The following is a 27,343-nucleotide window of genomic DNA, read 5'->3' as shown; positions in this document are numbered from 1 at the left end:
GAAACAGTGTTTCTTTCTCCTCTCCTCTTCCCAGGGCTGGAGTTTATACGCCTGTAACTGGATTTCCCATAACTGCTGATGTTCATTCTCTCCCTTGGCAGATACCCTGGTCTGCTAGAATATTTTCATCCTTCAAGGATGCAAGACCTTTAAGACCTTTCCAGTTAGTGAGAAGAGCAGCTCTGACTCCCAAGATAGGATCTGACTTATTCTTGAACCTAATTTCTATAGCCTTGGCTTGAGGAGGAATTACTCTTCTCATATTGTAGAATGGTAGATATGCTTTACGGAGGGCCTGCTCGTTACTTTGTTTATTCTTCACAACAAATCTGCAAGGAGTTTTTCCTATTCCCATTTACAGATGAGGAGACTGAGGCTTGGAGAGAAATCAGGGAATACGTCCAAGATCATGCAGCTGACACCACAGATTATTCAGAGCTCTGATTATTCAGAGCTGACACCACAGACTGTGTTCCTGCCACCACATCTCACTGTCTTTAAATTATGTATTTGAAAAGCTCCGGGCTTTCCTGGATTTCAGACACCCTGAAATCCATTATTTGTGACTCTGCTACCAAATGGTGTGACCTTAAATAACTATAGACGAGAGATGGGGAAGAGCCATTAATTACCAGGCAAAATTTATTACATAAACCAGTGGATTTGCCCTAATGAATTCTTTGAATTTCAGGAGTAAAGAGATAAAACAAAATATGTAAGCTTCCAGGAAAAATACTACAAATGAATACATATGAGTGTGACTTTGGATTTCTCTTCTATTACCCAAAACAAAAAAAGCAAAGGAAGACCACCTACATGATTTTTAGGGGAAATATTTATGAACCAATAATTGTACAGTCAGCCAAATTAATGTTCACAAAGACATTATCAGATATTCTGGACCTCAGAAAGTCAACTACCTAAAACCTGTCTGAAAAAATTACCTAAAGAGTACCAGTCAATTGGCAGACGAAGCAAAATAAATAACTTAAGAATGGGGTGGACACAGTTTAAGTGTGTGGGTGTTTACGTAACCAGTTAAATACGAATGAGTCTAAATGATTATTGCTAACGTGGTTATAAAACAAGGTAAATATCAAAATAATTATTAAAAAAGAAGATACGTATTATTAGTAATAATAATTTAAGCCTAAAATTCCATATTAAATAAACCAAAGCTGGGAATGGTTGAAAGAAGTAGAAAATAACTAATAATGTATTAATATTACGTCTTACATAAAAGAAAAGCAATAGTTACTATTGCATTCTTGCTACTGATAATTAGAAAAAAATGAATTTGAATTAATGCTAACCCGTAGCATTGTAAAGAGAGGATGCATTGCATTTCCCCCCAAATTATTAGAAAGGAAAAAATAAAAAAGCTCAAAAAATACACCTCAAAGTGTACACAGTTGCCCCTAAATAGTGGGATTATGTGTGATTTTATTGTCTTCTTTCAATTTTTTTTGTTTCCCAAATTTTCTATAATAAACATGAATTATTTTATATTATACAAATGCAAGCTACAAAATTATAGGAAAGATTTGCTTCCTTTTTAAGAAACTACAGATACATCCAGTAAACCAGCTTGACACAGTTCATCACGTCAAATAGCCATGCTAACTGGATTTTTCTCTTTTTAATCACTTGTTGTCACAGTATGAAATTTATCTGTTTCAAAGTGTCAAATGTGGGAATGAATAATTGATATGTCTTGAACCTTTTAAGAGTATATCACATGACTTTTGTTTTTGTGAATAGCATCAGATGAAGGGAAAACGCAATTACCTTACACTGAGAGTATGCTCACTCAGCCACCTGGACAGAACCTTCTCCTTTCAACACTTCATTTTTAGCTCATTGAAAGTAATAATTTTTGTCATCACTACTATCACCATCACCATCACCAACATCATCACCATCATCATCATCATCACCCTCATTTCTGACTTTTATTGAGCACCTACCATGTGCCGGGCTGGATACCTGATATCTTACACACACAATCTCATGTTAATTCTCACTACAACTCTATGGGATAAGAATCTTGTCCCCTTCTTATAGCTGAGGAGACAGGCTCAGAGAGGTTAAATTTCTTGCCTGATCATTGATGACCCAGCAAGAATTGTAGTGATTTTTAAAAATTATAAATATTTTATTTTAATAATAAAACAGAAACTACAGATTTGGGAGATTATAGGAAAGGAAGACTATGTCTAATTCCACTGTCCTCACACAGCCATATAACACAGCAACTATTTATATTACTGTGATTCATTCATCCATCCAGTAGGATATTCAACAAATGCATGGCACCCCATTGGTGGGAGGCACAGCCCTAGTAATTAGGAGGTCTGCAAAGACCAAAAAGGCAAGTTCCCTGGGCAGATTTAGGAGAGAGCATAAGACAAGGATAACTAAAATGCAAGTCCAAATGTGGCAAATGTGCTAACAAAGACAAACGCACAAGGCCGTGAGAGTTCCAAAAAGAAACTACCAGTTGGGGTTGAGTCCAGCTGAGGGGGTCTTCGCAGAAGAGACCGTGTTTATTCCCTGAACTGAGTAGTGACTCAGTACGTTCCCGTGGAGGGAGGGGCAGGGCTAGGGAGTTCCTAAGGCATGCAAAAGGACTTGTAAGGAATCCAATCTGGCTGGAGCAGGAGCAGGGGGTAGCCGTGTGTGGGGAGCAGGGAATGACCGACTGCGGAGGGGGCCCTAAGTGATCCACTAGAAGTGTGAAGTCTTATTTCAATGGTGCCAGAGACAGGTTGTGGAGGAGGACATGACCACAGCTGTGCTTCAGGGAGAGTAACCTACCCATGTTAAGGTGGCGGGATTGGATAAAATGGAGAGTGAGGAATGAGTCGAGAGACTTCAACAGGTTCAGCCCTGGTGACTGAATGAATGGAGAGGCGCTGAAGGAGAGAGACCAGTCCTACATCCCAACCCTGGTGACAAAGCCCGCACAATGACCTGGATAGCCTGCCACTCTAGGCTTCTATTACTTTCTGATCTCATTTCTTTCTTCTCTCCCCTTGCTTACTCAGCTTCAGCCATTGTGGTTTCTTTGAACTTCAAATACTGGACATACTCAGCCATGAGGTCTTTATTGGCTTGTAAGTGCTTCACCAGATATTTGCATGGTTCGCTATCTCTCCTCCTTTAGGTCTTTGTCTCAGTGCCACCTTCTTGTTGAGGCCCACGTAACCACCCCTCTCTCACACTCCACATTCCTCTTATCTTGCTATATTTTTCTCTATAGTGAATACTACTTCCCAACCTACTGTATATTTTATTTAATTATTATGTTTTTCTGCTCAACTGTCCTCAGTAGAATGTCAGCGCCTTGAAGACAGAGATTTTTTTTTACTTTATTGAAGTCATAATAGTTTATAACATTGTGAAGTTTCAATTGTACATTATTATTTGTCAGTCATCATATATATGCGCCCCTTTACCCCTTTGCCCACCCCCAACCCCCTTTCCCTGGTAACCACTAATCTGTTCTCTTTGTCCATGTGTTAGTTTACCTTCCACTTATGAGTGAAATAAGCTGTTTGTCTTTCTCTCTCTGGCTTATTTTGCTTAACATAATACCCCCAAGGTCCATATGTGTTGTTGCAAATGGGACGATTTTATCTTTTTTCATGTTTGAGTAGTATTCCATTGTGTATATACACCACATCTTCTTTACCCAGTCATCCATCATTGGGCACTTGGGTTGCTTCCACGTCTTGGCTATTGTGAATAATGCTGCAGTGAACATAGGGGTGCATAAGTCTCTTTGAATTATTGATTTCAAGTTCTTTGTATAAATCCCCAGCAGTAGGATAGCTGGGTCATATGGTATGTCTATTTTTAATTTTTTGAGAAATCTCCATACTGTTTTCCCCAGTGGCTGCACTGGTTTGCATTCCCACCAGCAGTGTATGAGTGTCCCCTTTTCTCCACATCCTCTCCAACATTTGTTATTTCTTGTCTTGGTGATTACAGCCATTCTAATGGGTGTAAGGTAATATCTTAGTGTAGTTTTGATTTGCATTTCCCAGATAGAGATGTTGAACATCTTTTCATGTGCCTATTGGCCACCTGTCTATCTTCTTTGTAAAAATGTCTGTTCATACCCTCTGCCTGTTTTTTGATCAGGTTTTTGTTTTTCTGTTGTTGAGTGTGTGAGTTCTTTATATATTTTGGAGATTAACCCCTTGTCAGATATATGATTTGCAAATATTTTCTCACAATAAGTGGGTTGTCTTTTTGTTTTGTTCCTGGTTTCCTTTGGCTTACAGAAGCTCGTTAGTCTGATGAAGTCCCATTTGGTTACTTTTGTTTGTTTGTTTCCCTTGCCTGACTAGATACGTTGTATGAAAAGATCCTTCTAAGACGCGTGTCAAAGAGTGTACTGCCTATATTTATTCCAGGAGTTTCATGGTTTCACGTCCATGAAGACAGAGATTTTTGTCTGGCTTGTCCACTGCTGTGTCTCCACAGCCAGCCCCTAATAAGTGCCCATTAAATATTTGTTCAGTGATGATGCTGATGTGAACAAAACCTGGGATGCCAGGGAAGAAAGCGGGCATGGGTAGGAGGAGAAGACAGAGTTGGTCTAGAACATTTGGTCTTTGGTGCTGAGTGTTGCTAGGTGGAGATGTCCTTTAGACAACTGGGAATGTGTGACTGGAACCGAGGAACCAGGTCCAGCCTGGGAGCCTAGGTTTGGGAGCTGTTAAGAGAAAGAGAGAAAGGAAGACAACTTATGCTTCGAGGGCAGCAAGGGCAGTGTGAATGCACCATCGGAGGGACAGAGAGGTATGGGAATGTCAGGTTTTGTAAATCAAGGAAGGAGAAAGTTTCAAGGAGGAGGTAACGAAATGTGCTTCTTGTGGCAGAGATTCAAAGAGAATTCAGAGGAGGCTTGGGTGTGAGAAGACGCCTTTGGCTTAGATGATTAGGGGGGTCATTGCTGTCTTTTCCGTGAGGAGTTTCAGTTGAGTGGCAGAGGGAGAGACCAGACCTGCACTGTCCGTTATCATGGCCACATGTGACTGTCGAGCGCTTGAAACGTGGCAAGCTAGAGTTGAGATGAGCTCCAAGTGCAAAACACACACTGAACTGTGAAGATTTAGATAAGTCAGGGAAAAAAAGAATGCAATGTGTTCTATTAAAAATCTGTATATCGATCATGTGATGAAATGATATTTCCATTTCAAATATGTTATGCGAAGTTAGGCTATAGTAGATGAAGTTGGGCTTTATTACGTTAAATAACATGTTATTAAATGAGTTTCAACTATTTTTTTGGTTTTTTACTTTTTTAATATGGTTACTAGATATGTTCAAATTACACGTATGGCTCACATCCTAATTCTTTTGGACGCAGCTGGGCTAGTCTGCCAGGAGGTAAAATTCAGCAGTATGTATAAACTTGTTTTCCTTTTCTTTTTCTTTCTTTCTTTCTTTTTTTCCTCTCTTTTTAGAAATAAATGCCTTTTAGCAGTTATGTATTCTAAACGGACACCTGAGTAGTTGATCTTCCATTCTCAATAAAAATAGCTGCTTTTTCTAATATCACATCATCAAATTGCCTTAGCATTAAGTTGCCTGGAACTATATTATAGTCAGTGATACATAGTCCATTAGCTGTACTGAGCTCTTAGCCTCCCTGGGAGAAAAAGAAATGACATAAATGAGGTTTATTCTGCACTAAGCAGCAAATAAATGAAGGGCTTTGAAGAAACCACCTACGAGAAGCACTGGAATTGTAATTACCCAACCGTCCAATTTGGCGAACAGAGGTTTTCTTACAATGTAACCATCTCCAAGATAATGGTCCCTCCAGGTGGGAAGTAGCAAGAGAGGTAGCAAGACTGTGGGTTGCATGGGTCCAAGACAAAGACATTATTGATTTGGACCTCGAACCTCTGCTTAAGAAGGAAATTCCCAATGTTCATCTTGGCTGGGGTCAGGAATTGTTCTTGGACGCTGTGAGGTCAGCCTTTAGCCTTTATGTATCTGCTCTTAGTGGAATGAATATGCTTACTTCTCAGAAAAATACAAGGACACAATAAAATAAGTAGATTCTACTCCCCTCTGGTTTCTATGAAAAAATAAAATTCAGTATTAAAATTGAGTGCTTGGTTGCTGTGTGGACATTCTTCCTGGAAGAGACGGAGAACTTTGGAGCTGGAAAGGACCCATGAGGCAATCACTTGGATAGATGAGGAAATGGACTCAGAGAGCCCCTATGGCCCATGATGGCTCACCTCGTCTGTCAGCAGCACAGCCAAAAGAAGACTACCTAACCATCCTGCCATCTATTCCTTAGGGCTTGCCTCTCCATTCTATGTCCTCTACCTCTCCTTCCCCAGAAATTCTGTAGGTACCAGAGCCACTAAGAAGCTCCTGGGCCTCAGTGCACCGCTCTCAACCAGAGAGGTCTTTTTATTCAAGTTAATGAAAGGAAAGTGGTTATTTCCTCAAATACTTATTTAGGGACTTGGAGTTTAAGTGGACGCCTGTGGTAGCAATTAACATTTTCTAATCAAGGAGCAGCAAAAATAAAGCCAAGATTAATTGTTGCAGTCTTAGGTTTGCAAGACTTTAATCTTGGATGAAGGACAATGAAGGAATTATAGAAGGTCTCCATGTAATAATCTCTTTTCTAAAAAGGAAGAAGCTGTTTTGCATCCAGAACCTTAACTCAGAGGTGAGACGTACCTCAGTATTGACAATGTCACATTCCAAGTGAGCCAGAGTAGATGCCAAGGTTTTCGTTGGCTATAAACACCTCTGGCCATTTCAATATGTATGGGATCCTTAGAAGCAGACCCTAAGATGGGGATTCATATGCAAATTATTTATTAAAGAAGTCTTCCCAGGGACTAGGGAAGCAGGACAAGGATGGAGAGAAGCCAACCTCAGGTGTGCTCTCTGGTCAAGTCCCAGACTCAGCCTGGTCCACAAGGAAGCCCTGCAATGTCAATCATACCTCAGAGTTAGTCCACACCTGAGGCAGGGGTGCTGCCTTTCACCCCCCAGCACCAGTCAACCATTGGTTAAGGGCCAACCTGGTCAAAGTGAGCTCCTAGTCAGCCCTAGTTGTGTGAGTGCAGTCACCTAGCGTAGTCTTCCAGAGTGAGTCATGGGTGCAGGCCAGAAGTGGAGAACACAGGGCCAGGGATAGACGCATGAATCAAGGAGGGATGGAGGAGGTTGGGGGTGGGTACCATGAGGGTCTGGTGGACCAAAATTTGGACCGAATCTTGATGTCTTCCGCCATTCCATTTATGTCTTCCCAGGGCTCCTTATCCTGATGTCTGGGTTGGGATGTGTACTGGACATCTTTTGGTTTTTGGTTGTCCAATCTCCATTCCCCCTTTCCTTTGATAATTGCAATTTAATTATTATTAAAGTGATTTAGCAATAGTAATGTAATAGTAATTTCAGGAAATCATTCCTCTTAGTCTGTATCTGTTGGCAGGGATGACTAACCCAAGACCCAGGCAGTCAGCACATTCCTTTCCCTCCGGCCCAGTGATCGGTTCAGGGATGGTGCCTCAGTCAGGAGGCCGATACAGGGAACAGGAAGGACTCCAGCAGTTTTTAAACAGAAAGATATTTAATGCAGGGAAACAAATGCTTCCAAAATCACTAGAAGGGTTGGCGGAGCAGGTTCTTTTGCCCACCAGGGGTTGAGCAAAAAGGTAGAGAGTGAGGAGCTCCCTCCCCCTGCAATCACCACATTCAAGAGTGTACGCAGTCACTGCAGTCCAGGCTTCAGAAGCTTCCTGACACCCCTGAAGCTAGAGACCGGACACTGGGACGATTGTCCTTGGCTAGGAGCCACAGATGGAGCAGCAAGAAAATGGTACCTCTCTATTGCTGCCTTCCAGACGTCATGCTAGAGCATCTGATGGGTGGCACCTAATTTGCATACAGAACCCTAGCTAAGCAAGAGGCTGCGGATGTCGATTTTCATTTTGCAGCTTTTACAGCACAGGGAGGCATCCTAGAAGGGGTCAGAATGGGCTCTGAGAGCCGGTTCACCGTGACCCCCCACAGATGGGCGCATAGACCAACTCCAGCAGCAAGGGTGAGGCCTTTGATTTGGCCATAGGGGAAGAGAAGCTCTGTTTCCTGCTGGATGTGAACGTGAGAAGAGGTGGGTTTGGAGCTGCTGGAAGCCAACTTGACGTCATATAAGGTCTGAGAACGAAGGCTGTGCATAGTGGAGAACAGAGCCAATTTGAGAGATCTAGAAGGACCCAGTCTTGATGATGCTGCTTGAAGTCTGGAGAGGGGAGGTGACTTATGCAAGGTCACATAACATGAGAGGCAGAGCTGGATCTCGAACACCAGCTATCTGACACCCAGTGCAGGCTTTTTCCCATCATGAGGTCCTTGGCCTCCACTTAGAACCTGTCATCCCTCCCTCAGCCCAGCAGCACTCCTACCAGCAGCTGGCAGGGTTTCACAGCTCCTGTTAATTAAAGGAGCTGATTGGTCTGACCCCTCCGAGCAAGCAGAGCTGCCTGTAGAGGGGCCTTAGCAGGAAAGCACTCAACACATTTTCGTGGTAGACCTAGTGGAGCCTGACGTGTATGAATAACTCATAACTGGAGCCTGGCTAGTGAGGAGCTCAGAGCTGGCTTTGAAAACACCCTAGGGGTTCTCTCCGAGTGGCACGCTGAAATGTGGCCACACCGGTTCAGGCTATTTTAAGCTTCAGAAGCGAAGGGAGGCGAGATGGGGTGAGCCAGAGGGCTCTGAGGGCGAGATGAGTTCCAGACCAGCTTTCTCTGTGCCTCCAAGGTCACCTTGGGCCCTTACCCTGTCACCTGTGACCTTGCTTTCCTCTTCCCTCTCCTGTCTGGAAGGATGGGAAGGAAGGACCCTTCTGACCTTAGGGGGAGCAAGCTGAGAAGGAGCGGGAGCAGCGGGTGGGAGCGCCTGGTGCAGTGAGCCTCAGTCAGACAGTGAGATGGGCAAAGGTCTTGTCTGCCAGATCCTGAGTGCTTCCCCTTACATTTGTTTGTTTACGTGATTTTATTTAATCCTCACAACAACCCTTTGAGGTCCCTACAATCATTATCTCCATTTGTCACAGAAGAAACCAAGGCTCAGGGAAAGTAAGTACCTTGTCCAAGGGCCCAAGGAGACACAGCGGAGCTGGGATTTGAAACCAGGTGGGTCTGCATTCCTAACTACCGTGCTGCGTGGCCTCAAAACCCAACAATAATCAGAACTACCCTTTACTACACAGACGTTACTTTCTATTCCTCCTAACAGCTCCCATTTTTCAGATGGGAAAACTGAAGCTTGAAGAACTTAACAAATCTGCCCGAGGACATGCAAGGACATGTAGTCATCGCCAGCAGCGCCCAGACGGAACCCAGACCCTCTCCCTCCACGGCCCGGATTCCTGCCTTTATACTGAGCGCAGATTTTAGTTCTCTGAAACCATACCACAGGCTCTCGTGGGACACCTACTCCAATCCCTCCTCATTTTACACTGAGAAAACTGAGGCTCTCAAAGCTTGGGTGACTTGCTCAAGGTCACATAGCTAATGGCTGCATGGGCCGGAATCCAGATTCTGGACTCTTCAGCTGTGTGTAAGCAAACTCTTATTTCCTGACTCACATCATAATCTCAGGGATGTTTTATCTTCCATTCTAGCTAATCTTCACTGGGCAGGGACTTCTACCACTTTGGCTTTAGGTTTCTCTATCAGTTCACCTTACCCTCTGTCGTAGTTAATGAGCTGTAACTGCACAAAGAGGAGACTGAGTCAGGGTTTCTGTAATTGCGAGGGACACTTTGATAAGGAGACCGCTTTTCAAAACACAAACCCTCCTGCAATTCAGTGTTGACACCCACAATCTTTTGCCACTGTGGTCCTGAGCACAGCTACACTAAAACTCGACAAAATTCCTCTAGGTACCTCTTTGTATTTTCCTTACAAACACTTGTTGGAAGGGGAGAGGGCGCCTGGGAGGGTAAGAAGTGGGAGAGACAAAAAGCCTAGAATCTAGGAACCAAAAGGCATTTGATGTGATTTGGCTTTTCTTGAGTATTTTAGATGATCTAGGTTTTTAAAAAAATTTTAATTTTTAATTGTGGTAAAGTAGATGATACAGTTCTAAATAATATAAGTATGGCAGAAAGCCACATTTTAATTCCTTGATTGACTCCTCCTTTTATGAAATTAACAAATATTTGCCAAACATCTCCCCTGTTCTGGGCACTACAGGAGCCAGGTGCTGAGGATCCAGAAATGAGTCAAACAGGGTCCCTGCTTTCCAGAGCCCACAGTCTAGTGAGAGAGGCAAATGTGGGGTGCACAGCCCCAAAACTGTGTGTACAGTGCTGTGACGTGGACAGGATCAGCGTCAGGACAAGGTGGGTGGCCATCAGCGATTCCGTGGGTGGGGAAGTGTAGCATGCTTGAGCTTCACAGAGGCCTGGGAGGCTGCACAGGTGGGAGGTGGGGCATTTCCAGCAAAGGTAGTGGCTTGTATAAAGGCCTGTAGGTGGAATGAGCGACCTGGGGTAGTGGCAGTGGGGAGAGCTGTTTGGGAGGGAGAGATGAAGTTAAAGACCTTGGCGGGTTTGGTTTTGAAGAGCCCTGCATGTTATGGAAAGGAATTTAAATTGTCTCCTGGAAGCAACGAAGAGCTATTGAAGAGATTGAGCAGGAATGTGACATGAAGGGGTTTCTATTTTAGAAAGTCACTCTGGCTGCCGTTGGAGGATGGACTGGATGATTAGTAAGACCAGCAGTGGGGAAGCCATTTAGGGGAGGATGTCAATGACCAGAAAGAGGAGTGAAATGACACCAAGCATCTGCACTAAGGCCCAGAAAGAAGAGAGAGAGAAGAGAGGATGCATGAACTGAGATATTTAAGACGAAAATAAAGGAGTCAAGAATGGGTGCTAAGCTTTTTAACTGGGTGTTTTGGTGGCTGATATGCTAAAAAAAAGGGAAGGTCTTTTAAGAAACTAAAAAAATATATGCTATAAGTTATTGGTGTACAGGAAGTTAGGAAAATAAAGAACAAAAAATACCCAGTAATCCCGTCATTATAGCACAACCAGTGTGCATATTTTGATTTATTTCCTTCCAGTATTTGCCCCTAGTTTGTAACCCAAAGTCAGTTTCTTAGGTGACATTTCTTCTTGAGTGTTGAGTGGTTAATGGGAAACACTGTATTCTTCCTCAAGCCTGTGAAAGACTCACTTTTAGACCCACTGCTTGAGGCTCCACCCTCATTTCTTATTTTGAAGAAGGCCAAATTTCTTGCCTATCTACGAGCCAGTCACTTTGATCCAGGACTTGATCGTGAACGTTTCATAGTTTCATTTGTTCCATAGCTTGGTGCATCCAATTATTTGTTCCCTTCTACCTCCCCACCGGCTATAAAAATTATCAAGATGATGGAATACCTCATGCCTTTGTGTCCTGGAAAATTCAGCTTGGGATGCCAAGAAATGACAGTGTTCAAATTAATCCTTGCTGGAGCCTGTGCGGCCCACTAGTTGAAGAAGTTGGTGGGGAGAGCATAGATTTTTCATTTAGCACTCTGGTGTTTTCACTGCCGGGATATCATCTGAGCACAGTTCAGCTTCTAGCCTTGCTCCACAGGGAGTGTCCAGCCTGGAAAATAAGAAGTAATTGATGAGAAGCCTGCATTAAAGTCATCCTGGCTCTAGCTGTCTCTCATGGATCAGAACAATTTACTATTGGCAAGCTCCATGTTTTGCATAGGCATGGAGAGAAAGTTGCAGCCTTCTTTGGGGAAGGTACTATGCAGAATGTTAGTAGTGTTGGCTTTGAATGGAAGGCCTCAAGGGGACAACCAGACAGTGGCCTTATTCTGTGTTATCAGTTTGGAGGGTGATCTTGGGCAAAGTAGACCTTTGACGGAGAGAGGCGAGTGTGGAAGGAGAGCCAAATCAGTTTGCTAACCTGGAGCGTAGCTGTGGTTTCAATGGAGCGTTGGCGAATACGAGGCCACTGGATTCATTCGTTGGATTCTCCGTGTCCTCCATGGCCACCAGGGGCCTTCCTTCTCCTGGGCAGCCTCTGGGAGGAGATGCAATGGTCAATGAATCCAGGGCAGGAGGGAGATTAAAAGTGGGAGAGGGATAGTGTAGAACTGGGAACGTGCTGATGACCCAAAGCAAGAGTTGGAACCCTTGTTATCTCTCACATACCCTTGTGCGGGGAGGGCAGGATGGCATCCAACAGCATGTTCTCTGGGGCTTTGCCCAGGCTAATTTTACATGACAATGGCTGCTCTATGCTCTTTCATGGAGCATTGGAATGACTTTGCAGGCCCCGTGTGGCCTGGCAGTCAGAGTTGGAAAAGATTCCCTCTTGGACTTCCGGCCCAGCTCAGTAGCAGGCAAGGGACACAGGCTGTGAATTACCCAGGAGGCCAGATGAATATTTCCCTTGGCTTCTCCCACTGTTCTTACAGAAGGGGGCCTTTACCGGTCACAGCAGGGGTTGTCTAGGGCACCAGGGGTCACTGTCCCTCACCACAGGGCTCTTTCATGCAGGCTGAAATGAAAGTTGGACTTTTCACTCCATATGGGTCATTGCGAGATTTTGCAAGACAGCATTTCAGAGTGTTTGCATGGCTTCCGGAGAGCCTTGCCCTTCACAGTCTGTCCACGTGAAAATGCCCAGTGCTGCCGGAGAGGGAAAGACGCCTGGGAGCCATGCAAGGTTGGGCGGGGCTAGCAATAGTGGGAGCTTAGTGGTCAGCTGAGTTGCAAGCTGGTTTTGAAATTTACTGGTCTCTTTAAAAACAAATAAAGAAAAACCAAATGACTTACTATTTTTTGGAAAGGAAATCACTGATAAAGGAATTGTGACATAAACAAAGAAAAATGTAGGCACTCTGTTCTTTTGCGAGCAATAAAGGCAGCAAACAGGGAAATGCCAGAAGCTGTGACCCATAGTGAGCACTCTTTTCTCATATCTCATTTCCATTTGCATACAAAGGGGAGATTCTTGTTTGCAAGTCGCCTTCGGAAAAAGATATAACTCAGTGAAGGAAATGAGCTGTAATTATTATTATTATTATTATTTTAGTTTGTTCTTTCAATCAAACTAGCTCTTTCAATCAAAATGACCCTTAAGTAGAGTATCCTACTGCAGCTTAATCTCTTATGTCAACATGCGGCCGGAGAGCCTGCCCAGGCCCCACATTCACACCTAGGGCATAGGCACCTGGCTAAGAATCCATGTGGAAGTCAATCTCTGTTAATCCCATGGGACCCACTCACAGGGCTCCTAGGCTTCCTTTGTTTAAGTGTGTGGTTCCTGAAGGCACAGACAGACCAAGTAGAACTTTCTCGATTCTTTAGGTAGCAAGTGACAAAAAGCAAATTTAAACTAATTTATGATCACACAAAAAGGGTAGGAAGGGGGGCTTGATATTGATATTAGGTCACGTAGCTAGGAAGTGGCAACTTCCCCACTCCCCACCCCCAAATTTTTGTTCCAGAAGAAAGGGGAAGAGGAACGATAGGGCAGAGATAACAGATGTTCACAATCTCTGCCCTAGCACCCAATGAGGACAATAGCATCAGCTTCCTACATACCCCCACCCCAAGATGCTACTGTTTATCTGTTGTCACTGGGCCATCACCCACTCAGCTCTTCTTTGATTTCAACTCATTTTTTCCCCATTTTGGGCACATGGCATACATCCCAGTGAAAATCCTCGTCTTCCTGATGCATATTCTAAGAAGGCCAATGTCCGTAAAATAGTTTTGGACTTGTAATAACTCAGGAGTAGATGGATAGGATCCTGCAGTATTAAAATCTTGCATCAGGGCTGAAGTTGGTGCAGCAAACAGATGCAACTAAAAGTTCTTTCCTTTCCATCTCAGTAAATCGCCTGTTACCAAGATTCCAAGGAGTGGGGTTTTGACTAGAGTCAATTTGCATTGCTTCCAATCATCTAAAACCCCAATAATTATTGACTTCTTCCTGTGCTGATCTAGGTAAGGAATAGAAGAGGAGACTGTTTTGATTTGACTCTTGATTGCATGGAACAGAGACCTACCTAGGTGAGCTCAGATACAGATTCCTACAGTACAATTTCATGGCGATCCAAGAAAAGGGCTGCCTGAACACTGGGCGTCACAGAGAATGGAGGTGGGAAATGACTCTAGATTCATGCTAGGCATGTCAATAGTAGGTTTCTTCCTCTTCATACCACTCACTAGAAATGTGTGTGTTTACTGAGTTCTATATCCTGCTAGGCTACAAGAAAGGTGTTCACCTGGTTCACAGCTATGTTCCCAACAAGCACCCCAGAGTGTGTTCCTTGTATTTTTGTTCAATGAGTTAATGGATCTTCACCTTGTGCTCTACCATTTCAATGACCAGTTAACTCTGTGTGTCTGCTTTTATCAAGTCTGTTCTCACCTAGTTCCTCTTCTTACCCACTTTTTTCTCCCATAAACTCTGGATTGCACCTGATGCATCATGGTCTTTTCAACCTCTTCTCCATTATGATCTTTCGTCAGTTAGCTTCCACTAACTGACCAATTCTATCCTAATTTATTAGTTCAAATTCTTGAGATGGAGGGGGAGAGATAGAAAGAGAGAGAGAAAACCAATTGCCAGATCATCTATTTGTACCAGGTCATAGGTCATGAGTCAACCAGAAGATTGACTGTCCTTGAGCCTGATGCCCCCTTTGGCTATCAGCTGAAGTGGAGGACAGAGGTCAGTGTCAACTGGTTCAAAACATAGGTTCCTATGCAGAAGGGTCTGTTTCTCAAAGAATGGAGTATGAGTGTGCCATGCAATGTTTGACCTCTCTTGTAAAATAAGACATAGTCTCTAAAGAACTCACTATAGCTTGAGAGATAAGACTTGTAGGGGAGGGGCAGGCCCCGTGGCTGAGTGGTTAAATTCGCACACTCCACTGTAGTGGCCCAGGGTTTCGCCGGTTTGGATCCTGGGTGTGGACATGGCACCGCTCATCAAGTCACACTAAGGTGGCATCCCACATGCCACAATTAGAAGGAACCACAACTCAAAATACACAACTATGTACTGGGGTGCTTTGGGGAGAAAAAAGGAAAAATAAAATCTTAAAAAAAAAAAAACAAGACTTGTAGGGGAGAAAGAACATTTCCACTACCCACTCTAGGTCCTTCTGGCTGGGCTACGAATTAAACTGACAGACAGAATAACAGGAGAAAATCAAACAAAGCTTTATAACATGTGTACATGGGAGAGACCCAGGAAAACTGAGTAACTTGCCAAAATGACAGAGGTTCTCATCTTAAATACCAACTTCAGCTAAAGACAAAGGAGGATGTTGGGTGTGGTCATTTGAGTCTTCAAACCGGAGGAAGGCAATTCACATGGAGAAGAAAAAGCAAATGTTTGATAAATAGAACTTTGATAAGAGTGGGCTTAGCAAGGATCCTCCCTGTCTACCGAAACCCAGAGTTCTCCATGGTGATGGCCTGTCCTGGGGACAGGCCTTTATTTTAAATTCCTTTTAGGTAGTTATGGGGAAGGTCAAAGTTTCTTTCAGAGTATTTTGTTCTTAAAAATAATCAGTGCAAGGCAAAGAGACAGATTTTGGAGTAGCCAATTCTGATCTCCCACAGACTTCAAGGCAGATCAATGTTAATCAGTATAGAATTTGTTCTTGTTGCCAATCTAGCAACCCTTCCTCCCTTCTTATAAGAGATGTCTTCCTTGGCCACAGCAGAGTTCATGTGACCCAGGAGGGGCTAATCACTGGACCTCAACTCCCTAGCCTTAGTGATTGAGTCAAGGGTAAGCATGTGACACAACCAAGTCAATAAGAGTTTTTCCTTGAAGTTTTTAACAATGGATCTAGAAGACAGCAAAACTTCACTTCTCTCTGATTGTGGTGCTGCTGGATTATGAGGCTAGCTGCCAGCAGCCAGGTCCTCGATCAAGCAAAGGAAAGAGTAAAATATCAATCAGTCAGAAGTGAGGACAAGCGGCTGAGAGAGAGTCTTGACAGCCCTCATCCTAACTGCCTTTCGGTGAATTCCACCATTGTTCTTCTTCCCAGTGTTCGGCTCAGAGGTTCAATAAATTCTCTGTCTCTCTCTTTCTCTCTCTCCCCCTCTCTTTTTCTGTCTCCCAGCTTCCTCTCTTTGCTTAAACTAATTTAGGTGGACTTTCTCTTGCAACCAAGGTAGTTCTGAATTAAACAAATGCTAAATTTGGTCATTTAAACTAAAAAACATTTGTTAAATGAACAAAAATCTGAAAGTTATGCAAGTTCAAAGGAAAGAGAAACAGAGAGAAAGAGAGTGAGGAAGCAGCACTGTCCCAAGAATCTAGGAGGGACTTCATGGTGATGAGGCTTGAGCTTGACTTTGATGATGGATTGTGAAAACATAAAGGGTGGGGATGAGGGAGAGACTTTCAGTGAAATAAATAGCACGGGACAAGGTAGGAAAGAGGGAATGAGCGTGACATAAAAGTGGGAACACTATTATTTCAGCATTGTTTTCTTATGGTTGATTTCATCTACTGATTTTCAAATAGAAATTCTCTCAGGGTGTGGGCTATTTCTTTTGCATCCCTCCCATCACCAGCAATCTCTATCATAGTTTTATACTAATTCCAAGATCGATAGTACTGGTATCCTGGAAATACTCAGTGCTATTCTCACAGTTTCCATATCACTGAGAAACCCATTCCCAATAGGGAGTTGATCATGCTAAGAGTAGTCCTAATTTGAGTTTCATAACATCTTACTCTCTATGATTTAAAAGCTCTTCCTATAAGCCAGTAACCCAACAATCGTCAACATCTTCCAAAATTCCTTTAGCTTTTATTTGGTGCATGGTAGGCCTGAAAAATTTTAAAACTCTTTTTGGGTTACATTGGGTTTTAAAAATCTAATCATAGATTCATGAAATCTATGAATTCTCTCTGGAGAAAAATGTGTATATACACATTAACAATTTCTGCATAGGGGCAAGCCTGGTGGTGTAATGGTTGGGTGTGCGTGCTCTGCTTTGGCAGCCTGGGGGTCACGGGTTTGGATCCCCAGTGGGTAACTACACACCACCCATCAAACCATGCTGTGGTGGCATCCCACATATAAAATAGAGGAAGATTGGCACAGATGTGACCTCGGCGACAATCTTCCTCAAGTAAAAAGAGGAAGATTGGCAACAGATGTTAGTTCAGGGCTAGTCTTTCTCACCCCCCCAAAATTTTTTTTTGGCATAAAACTCCAAGGGATTTTCACCTACTCCTGAGACCCATTCATAGACCCCTAAGGATCCACTGACCCCTGGTTAAAAATCCCAGTGTTAGGGGATTTATTTTGGCCTTAGTATTTTAGTTACATTACAACATCCTTGTACCTAGAACAGCTCATGTAGATCTTTTTTTGCTGGTTTTCATTCACGGTGCTTTGTTTTCCTGCATTCTTGGTTATTTTTTACTGTGACCTGCTCATTTTCCTTGGGAAATTATTTGCAGGACTTTTTTGAGGCCTAGATTAGGGATGCATTTTTTCAAAGAGGATTAGTGTTTGCTTCTGCCAGGTACTTAGAAACTCTACCAGTTCAGGACCTTTTTCACTTATATTAACGGCTTAAGATTTTTTGACCATCCAGGTGATGTGAATTTGGGCTGTTGAGGTGGGCTGAGAGGCAGCCTCCAAAAAGATATGCACACTTCCTAACCCCAGAACTTATGAATGTGACCTTATTTGGAAAAAGGGTTTTTGCAGATGTAATTAAGCTAAGGATCTTGAGATGAGATCATCCTGGATTATCTAGGTGGGTCCTAAATCCAATGACAAGTGTCCTTATAAAAGACGCACAAAGTCAGGACACATGCAGTGGAGGAGTCAGAGATTACAGTGATGCAGCCACAAGCTAAAGTGTGCCAATAGCCACTAGAGACTGGAAGAGGAAAAGAAAAGAGTCCCCTCCTGGGCCTCTGGAGGGAGCACAGCCCTGCTAACACCTCGATTTCAGACTTCTGGCTTCCAGAACCCTGAGAGAACAAATTTCTGTTGTTTGAAGTCATTAAGTTGTGGTATTTGTTACAGCGGCCACAGGAAACCAAAACAGGCTCCAAATCCACAGAAGGACCGGCCTGTTATTAAAACTTCTTAGGACTTGTCCCCTTCCTGCCCTGCCTAGCACCAAGACAACATTCCTTGCTGTCCTCTAGGGGTAGAGAATGTCAAAAACCGTGAAGGCTATTTTACCTATAAGTTAGCCTGCCAGAGTTTCACGGATGCTGGCAGAAGATGCAAGATTCCTGGGTCAGAGACTAAGGAGAGTTTATTACTCACAGAAACAGCACTAGCCAGAGTATCAGCATTTGTATCAGTTCCCTGCACCTCGATGCCCATAGAGTGACATGAAGAGGACCAAATAATACCTGCACACACAGTGGGTTTTATTATAGGAAAGAAACTTTGAATTTTGTGAATGGAGTCTTTTACATTGCTCAGTAAACCTGCCTACCTTCTGTATGGCAAGGAGACATTATCTTTATTCTATTGCATAGTAAGTCTGCATGCCCTTGGCTCTGGCGGAAGACACCAGCTTTATTTTCTAAGGCTGTAAGCAAATCTGTTCTTTGCTCTGGAGGGAGAAACTATACTTCTAAGGCTCTTCATTATGCAAACACCCTTGAAAAAATAATCCAGAATGCAGGTAGTCAGTGCTTCTTCTCAAAAGATGTGCAGAAATGTAAGAGATCCGGAGAATTGTCTCCCAACAGAGAAGAGGGGAAGAGTGGGTTGGATTAATTCTAATTCACTCTTGCTCTGAGGTTGTATTAGTTACTGATTGCTGTGTAACCCAATCTGCTCTAGCACCAGAAATGCACTAGGGCAGCTCATGTATAACTGCCTGATGGTAACATAAACAGTAACAAAAGGTTTGGAGGATTCCTTACATGAAATGTGCAAGGAGAGAAATGTGCCAGCTTCAAAGCGGGTGATGACCTGTGTTTCACACACTACTGAGAGATTTAGTACAAGTTATTGCAGCCCATTGTCCTGCAAGGTTCTTTGAACTGCCTTGCAGGGAAGTTACAAAAGAATTCTCAAACTACTTTGAACAACCCTAACATTGTTTAAACAAAGGCAGGGTGTGGCTTCTCAGGGTGACTGTTTTGAAGAAGGCCTCACTTACTTGGTCATAGGGTTCAGTACGATTGTTAAACAGCAAAACAGCAAGTTCACTGGTTTATAATTCACTCTCTTATTTACTGAGAGCCCACCAGCACTGACAGCCAGGGAGAAGGCAGGCAGAAATTCAGACAGGGGATAAAATAAGAGAATGCAAATGGTACCTGGGACCTGTCCTTGCCTGATGGCACATTCCCTCCTACGGGGTGTCAGCAGTCAGCGCTTTGCTCAAGGCTTAAGTGGAAGCAGAGGGAATTAGACTTTGGAAAACCTCACTGCAGCCCCTGTCATTGGTTTTTATTTGTTGTCTCCATATTTGAGGTGCTGTCTGGGTGAGGCAGCTCTCCCACCCCTCTCTGCCTCAGCAGAGTATTTTTCCACCTGCCAACCTACACAGCCCCTTCAGAGCCCTTTTGGGAAGGAAAGTGCTCAGACCAAGATCCAGTTGCATCTTTGTTCTCCCGAAATGCCTGCTTTCTACTAGTTCCATTGATTCCCTTGGTATGAAACTGAACTCTATAGAGGCAGAAAACCAGTAAAGCAGAAGCAGATAAAATGCAGGTATAGTCGATTGAGCTAAGAGAGAGAGAAAGAATCCAAATTGCCTTTGTTAATTGAAGTAAAACATTTCTGATCAGTACCTAATCTGGAACAAATCCAATCCTTGAGATGTGAACTTTCTAAGAAGAAGAAAACTTCTTCTTTTTTCCCTTTTTATTTTTGAGAGCCAAGCACATGTTTCCCCCTGCGTCAGCAAGCAGGGCAAATGCTGAATTTAAGGCAACCAAAGGACGTGAACTTGAACTAAAGCTTGAAAATATGGACAGTCTTAGATGGAATCTCACGATTAGGAGACATTTTGATATAGAGCTGAACGTAAGTCTTTTCTCCTCCAAGGAACCAGTTACCCTTTGTTCTGGGAGCAGAAAGGGATAGTCTACGTTTCCCAGGGTGAAAAAAAAATTTTAAGGCTCCATGAGCAAAAATCACAGTTTTCCCAAGACTTGTATTTCGGTTCTTTATCTTGGGGCAGGGAGGACATTAGACCTTGAATCGAAAGGTATGTTTCTAAGGGTGTAGGTGTCTCCAGGGATGGTACTTGTAGGCTTTACTTAGAATTCTCTAGACATGCACAATGACCCTTGATGGCTGTGGGTTAACTTGTGGTCCAGTGGTATTGTGAGTGGTCACACGCAAAAGACCGAACCAGGCAATTTAGAAAAGAACCTGGCCACTGTTTCTGCACAGATCCTAGAACAAGACAAAAGGGTCTTTAAGCACTTACTCTGCTCCAGATCAGGATGTAGAACCTTCAGAATGAGGCCTGAGAGAGCGGGCTAGCCCAGAGGGCAGGGCCCAGCCCCAGCTGGATAGTCAGTGTGGGATAGCCTCTGGACCAGCTAAACTAGGAGCACAATGGAACTTTAAAGAGCATCTGAGCACCATCCTTATTTCACAATAAGGGTCAGTGAGACCTGGAGATAAGTGTTTTACCCAAGGCTTTGTGGTCCCTGTGTTAGTTTGGTCCTCCAATAAGCAGACTCCAAGACAGGATTCACCATGTAGAGATTTTATTAGAGAAAACACCTAAATGTGGGAAAATGAGGAGAGAGCTGGAGAAGACCGTCATGCAAGTCTGATCTGAGTGGAAGGCTGAGTGGAAGTGTCTTAGATTGCTATTCAGTCCAAGGAAGGTTCGGCAAGGCTGTGTACATTGGGGGAAGCCCAGCCAAGGTTGGCTGAGAGAGGAGTCTTGTGTCTCCCAGGCAGGGGATTACCTTAGAATCCCCACCACATCACTCACTGGCCAAGAGCAGCCCATGGGATGTGTGGCCTCTGTGCAAGGCCAACAATGGATTTCAGGAGCAGCAGCTGGGAACCTTGGGCGATTATGCTCCCTGTAGTTGGAGGTTGAGTGATACATTCTCGCAGCCACCTTAGTGCAGTTGATCTTGGAGTCACAATTAGTACTCATCCTCTCCCTCCTCCACTATCCATTCTAAATTCCCTCACCCCCAGCTATCACCTTGGCAGGTCTTGGTGGCTTGCTTAGGGGTATGACCCAAACCTTCTTTCCCAGGGGTATCTGAACCCTTGATAACATGCTCTTTTCATAACAGGCTGGAGTTGCAGCTCATGTCTGCTCATAGTTACAGAGAGGCAAGGGAGTACCGAGTGACACCCTAGTGGATCACCCGGATTCCACACATATTCCTCTCTGCCTCCATCATGTGAAAGCATCCCTCTGCCCTCTGGATTACCAAGGTGAATAACCCCTGCCAATATAATCATTTTTCTCCTCAACTACTGGTCTTTGGGCACAAGGAGTTCAAAGCACACTGGTGGCTTAATGGGACCCCTTCAATGGGACAGTTTCTGTGTCCCCTGCCAAGAGTGGACCCCTTTGGTAGACCAGGACCTTCAACTAGGCAGAGTTCAGAGTTGCAGGCACAGGAAGCCAAAGATCCCCAGTGGGTCATTGGCAGTGATGATAAGTGGGGCCACTGTTGCTTCCACCCCTTGGTTTCTTAACTCATGCATCCTTCCTACTGGAGACACAGTGCCATATAGATATCTCTGACTTAATCATACTGTACCCTGAAGGATGCACTCCATCCTTTCTAGAGTTTCCTCTGAGCTGGCACTTCTGCTCCATCTCTAGAAGGCTGATCCAGCGTTCTGGGAGGTAGGCTATTCCAGTACAGATCACCAACTCAGCTGCCTGAGGAGATACCCAACTGGAGAATGATATGCTAGTGTCCCCCTTTTTCAGTACCCCCTATTTTCAAGAATGATTTATTTGACTTTAGAGAAGATATAAGATTATCCGTAATTTACTGTAAAATACCATACACAGTATGATATATACATGGATGCTGGTGTTAAACTCAGGCAAGTTAGTGAACATTTGGAGTACACTAATTAGGAACTCACACTCTCGGGATGGTGCATTTGCTTTTGAAAACTCTAATGGTCACTCCAAGCCTTCAATTATTATGCTGGATGACCTCCAGGTGCATTCTACGTGCTCCATGCTGCTCTATGTGGGCCCTAAGAGCTGACCTTTGTGAACTACATCAACATAGCTCCCTTGCCTCTGGCTTCCCATAGGGTTCAGCTAACGAGAGGCACAGCAGGAGATTGGAGGCTGGAACAGAGAGAGGCTGAGGTGTTTATCCCTCCTCCCCACCCACAGCTGCAGCCCAAGCAAGTGCTTTTGGTCTACAGATTGGCAGTGGCAACATTCCTCTATCTAAGGCTGCAGCTGCTGTTGGGGGAACCCTCTGCTTCAGCTACAGCTCCCTCCGGGTTCTGAGAACCTCTTCTTCCTATGTCCCTTCAGGCTTAGCAGAAGAGGAGGCAAAGGCTCTCATGGTTTCTAGCCCTGGGCGCTTCATCATCCTTTGTTAGTTTCTCTTAACCCTGTCCACACCTTTGCAATAGTCCCTTCATTATACTTTCTTCCATTCCTTTGTTTGAGCCTGCTGTTTTCTGCCAGGGCTTTGACACATAGAAATACTTTTTTTTTTTTGCTGAGAAAGATTTGCCCTGAGCTAATATCTGTTGCCAGTCTTCCTCGATGTTGTATGTGCTTTGCCACCACAGCTTGGCCACAGACAAGTGGTGTAGGTCTGCGCCTGGGAACTGAACCCGGGCTTCTGAAGCAGAGTATGTTGAACTTAACCACTAGGTCACTGGGGCTAGCCCCAGATAGAAATACTTTCATCTTCAACCAACACTAAAGGGTTTATTAATTAGCATAGGGATTTTTGGAAATGATTTTTATGTTGGTGAAATGAGCAGTGTTCAAGATATGTGAATTAATTGTCTAGAAATGATCTACAGGCACCTCTGCCCTTGCATAAAGAGAATATAAGAACCTAGAAAGTTTAATAGCCTATTCCTCCTACATTGCCATTTTGGGTCCAAGATCCGCTTAACTATTTAGCCCCTTAAACATAGGAATCTTGGTGATGACTAGACAGTTGGCTGAAACTTGTCAGTAGAACACTCTTGCGTTTGTAAGACAAGGACGTTTGCAGGGACTTTATCAAGTTTATAGGCAGATTGGATAAGTGTGTTTTATTTTGTTATGCCTGCTTGCTTATAAAAGTTAGCATATATTTCACAATTTAGCTAGGACTTCTGGATTGTGGAGTGAGAGGCCGTTAGTCCACACTATCTCAAACCATTACAAGTTTCCAATACGTGAAAAAGAACTCAATAATTATGAACCATCAAACTGGCTTAGCTCAGACCACAATAGAGAGAAACACTCTTTTCTCCTCCCTAATAGGGAAGAGAATCCCAAACACTGGATCTCCCCAAAGACCAAAGGCCACAGTGGCATTGCACTTCCCATGCCCTTTGCGGGCTGAGTGTGAGAGGACGGAGGAAAGATTTACCATTTCTTAGTAAAAGCTGGAGGAGGTGCCTGGCCCCATATGTGATAGCTCTTTTCAGAGGATGGGGTACATCTGTTTTCATCTCTGGGCCCTCATTACCATTTGGGGCCCCAAGTCACGTCAACACCTTGTTATAAGTTATATTTTCAAATGCAGCAATTCATTGCAGGAAACCTCCAGAGAGATCATATTTCTAACATCCTCAAATTGCCAGAGAGAAAAAGAGACCAGAGAGGCTGAGCCACTTGTCCAAGGCCGCTTCTAGTTGGTGGACAGAGATGTAAGTGGAGCCCAGGGTGCTCACCACATCCAGTGATCTGTGCTGCTGAGCTGACTGTGTGGGGAAGCTGGTATAGTACGTGTTGACGAAAATAATCCATAACCAATCTATAAATGAAAATTTGGGTGAGTTTATTCTGAGCTGAAATCTGAGGACCATGGCCTGGAGCTTTTCTTCCCAAAGGAAGAAAGGGCACCAAAGAAGTAAGGTGTACAGAGTGGGTATATACCCCCAAGCAGGACGTTTCACATATGATTGAAGTGTCCCTCCCACAATAGTCACAAGATTGCCCTGTCAGCACAGCACTTGATGGACACAGCAGGTAGTGGTCTGCTCTCTCAGAGGGCCTAGCAGGAGGCAAGTCTATCGTCTCGAGCTGGGCGGTCACAGGTGAGCACAGCAATCAGTCTCTAGCCTAAGGAAAGATGCTTAATCCTTAAGGAGATGCCAATGTCGGGAGGGGGAGGGAAGTTGCACCTTTATCTCAAGGGCCTTTGTTCTTGCCATAGGGAATATCTAAAGCAGATATACAATGCATGCTCAACAGCCATGGTGAGGCCCTTTTGGAAAGACAATGTCAGGCTGAATTAGGTTTATACCAAATGGCTTCCTCATATTCTCCAATATATCCTATTGCTTGCCATTTTTATTTGTCATAAGTTTAGGTGCAGGGATCGAATGGAGGCACATTCTTCCATCACCAAGTTCTCACCAGGAGTTACTAGGTGCCCAGAACTGTGCTGTATGGGTCAGATGAAGAAGAGAAGACACAGTCCCTTCCTGGAGAGTTCACTGTTTGCATGGGGGCTACCATTAACATGGGAAACAGCAATGAACTAGCTCACTGGGGTGGGATAGCTCTAAGAATGCAGGAGGACAAATAAAAGTAATTCAGGAGATGGTTAAAAGGTGCTCCAACTCAGACAGACCCCGTTCAAAGCCGAGCTCTCCTCAGGCAAGTCACTTAGCCTTTCTAAGCCTCACTTTGCCTATCTACATGGGAATAATAAGTGCCTCTGTCACAGGATAGTGAAAATTAATTAATATTTTGTCTGCTAAAATGTTCACAGAGGGCTAGAAAACATGCTAAATGCTCTCCTGGCTAATTAGTATTAATTAGTTGATTTATTTAGTAATCAAAGAAGAGAGGGATACCATAAGCATACATCTTGTTTCTTGATCAAGCCTCAAGGTGCATAAGATATTCCAAAGGGGTCCATTCAGGGGGTGGAACAACCTTGAAGAATGCTAATTAGAAGACTGAAATGACCTGCCAAGTCAACATGATCTAGAAACAAGATTAGCCAAGGGTCAACCAATTACTGTAGGATTACTCGCCCGCTGCTTTGTCAGGGTTGACTGAGTGTCGCGCAGTATTTGAGGAGCAGTAATCACCTGCTTTCCCACACACTTTCTCATCCTCAGGCTTTCCATCTGCCACAGATGCAAGCACAGAGCTAGAAATGACCAAGAAATCCATTTTTAGAGTTGCCTTTACAGAGCAACCCCTAGGCATTTATGTAGAAATGGATTAATTGTTCTTAAAGTGTCTGTTTGCTAATCTCTTTACCAGTTTCACAAATATCCCAAGGTCACATTTAATCTGAGATCAGCCAATTGTAATGCAACTCCAGGGTGATAATATCAGGAGGCCAGAGTGCCTCTTGTCTCTGAGTTCTTCACAAGTTAATTAAAAAGGTAATCCCCAGGCTACTCGCACATACAGAACCAGAAAGAGAACGCTTGTCGTCTAGCTGAGGGACAAATTCTTCCATATAAAGAAGATGGAGTCAAAATTTCCAGAAGCCTGAAAAGGCAACTTTGGCTCAAAAGCCAATATGATTTCAGTCTGAAAGATATTTTCACCAGCAAACAAAGCCTTACTCTGGTGTAGACACTGCAAAGAGCTCTGTGGTTCAGAATCAGTTAGAAAATTCAGGATATGAAACAATTGAACTTTGCTTTAGTTAGATGCATAATCTGACTATTAAAACATAGAAAGAATTTATAGTTCTCTTAGTACCTGCAACGGTGAGAAACCTGCGGCTTTTTAAATAGACTATGAATTGACACTGACATAACAAAGGAAATAAGAATGAAAATTACTATGAAGAGAAATTCCATCCCTGGATTTCTCCTGAGAGCTTCCTGACTTACCATCCACTTCCAAAGAAAGTTTTTACTTAGAAGAGTCTGGCTTTGTCTAATCATTAGTAGTGCAATTTCTCCTGAGAATCCTATTTTCTCAGCTACCTAAACCAAGGTTAACTTTAAAAAATCAGTGTAATAACCACTTCACATCCATTAGGATAGCTTCTACCAAAAAACCAGAAAATAACAAGTGTTTGCGAGAATGTTGGAGAGATGGGGACCCTTGGCGGGATTGTAAAATGGTGCAGCTGCTGTGGAAAACAGTAGGGAGGTTCCTCAAAAACTTAAAAATAGAACTACCACATAATTCAGCAATCTCTCTTCTGGGGATACACCCCAAAGAAGTGAAAGCAGAGTCTTGAAGAGAGATTTGCATACTCATGTTCATAGCAGCACTAAGTGCAATAGCCAAGAGGGAGAAGCAACCCAAATGTCCACCAATGATGAACGAACGGAGAAACAAAATGTGGTGTACACATAGAATGGAATATTATTCAGCCTTAGGAAGTCCTGTCACGTGTTACAACATGGATGAACCTTGAGGACACTATGCTAAGTGAAATAAACCAGTTACAAAAAGACAAATACTATATGATTCTACTCACATGAGGTATCTAGAGCGGTCAAGATCTTAGAGAGAAGAAGTAGAATGGTGGTTCCCTGGGGTTAGGGGAGGGGGAAACAGGAACTGTGGTTCAACCGGGATAGAGTTTCAGTTTTGCAAGATGAAGAAGTTCTGAAGATCTCCTTTACAACAATGAATACACTCAACACTGCTAAGCTGTCCACCTAAGAAAGGGTTAAGATGATAAATTTTATGTTATGTGTTTTTTACCACAGTAAGAAAAATCAGCACCTCCAAAAGCTAAGATGGATTGACAGATGGAGGAATGGATAGATGGACAGACAGGTGATAACTTTATAATACAATGAATAATACAATGTTAACTTTAGAATCTAGGTAGTGGGTATATGAGTGTTTACTGTAAAATTCCTTCAAGTTTTTATATGTTTGAAAATTTTCGTAATAAAATGTTGGCAAAGAATGAAAAAATCAATGTAGTAATTAAGGTTTATATATATGCACTCTACATATGATACCTATACCATACATATGTAGCTAATGTATATCATTGTGGCACATTTTTATAAAAATTAAACCTCTCCAAGAGTAGAATATTGTAGAAATAAAAGGGGACTCTTCATTACATTAATTTGCTTAACATTTTCCATCAATAACGCAGGCACATTGGTTTTTATAAAATCCTTTGGGGTGGAAGCTTTCTTAAAGTGAATACCAGCTGACCTCTGCTCAACCCTC

The 27,343-nt window shown here is 43.4% G+C and overlaps 1 long non-coding RNA gene across 1 annotated transcript; it reads right to left on the bottom strand.

Moving 5' to 3' along the window:
• Nucleotides 1-11,097: 11,097 nt before the first annotated feature.
• On the bottom strand, nucleotides 11,098-12,140 carry LOC124233907 (uncharacterized). The gene is made up of 2 exons (XR_006887176.1): nucleotides 11,967-12,140; nucleotides 11,098-11,654 (listed from the first exon to the last, which is right to left on the bottom strand). It is a non-coding gene; the product is annotated as an uncharacterized LOC124233907 (long non-coding RNA).
• Between the last annotated feature and the right edge of the window lie 15,203 nt (nucleotides 12,141-27,343).

This window comes from Equus quagga, chromosome 2 (assembly GCF_021613505.1).
Source record: "Equus quagga isolate Etosha38 chromosome 2, UCLA_HA_Equagga_1.0, whole genome shotgun sequence".
Classification (NCBI taxonomy): Eukaryota; Metazoa; Chordata; class Mammalia; order Perissodactyla; family Equidae; genus Equus; species Equus quagga.
Note: the sequence above shows the minus strand (reverse complement) of the source record. Positions and strands in the feature narration are given on the sequence as shown.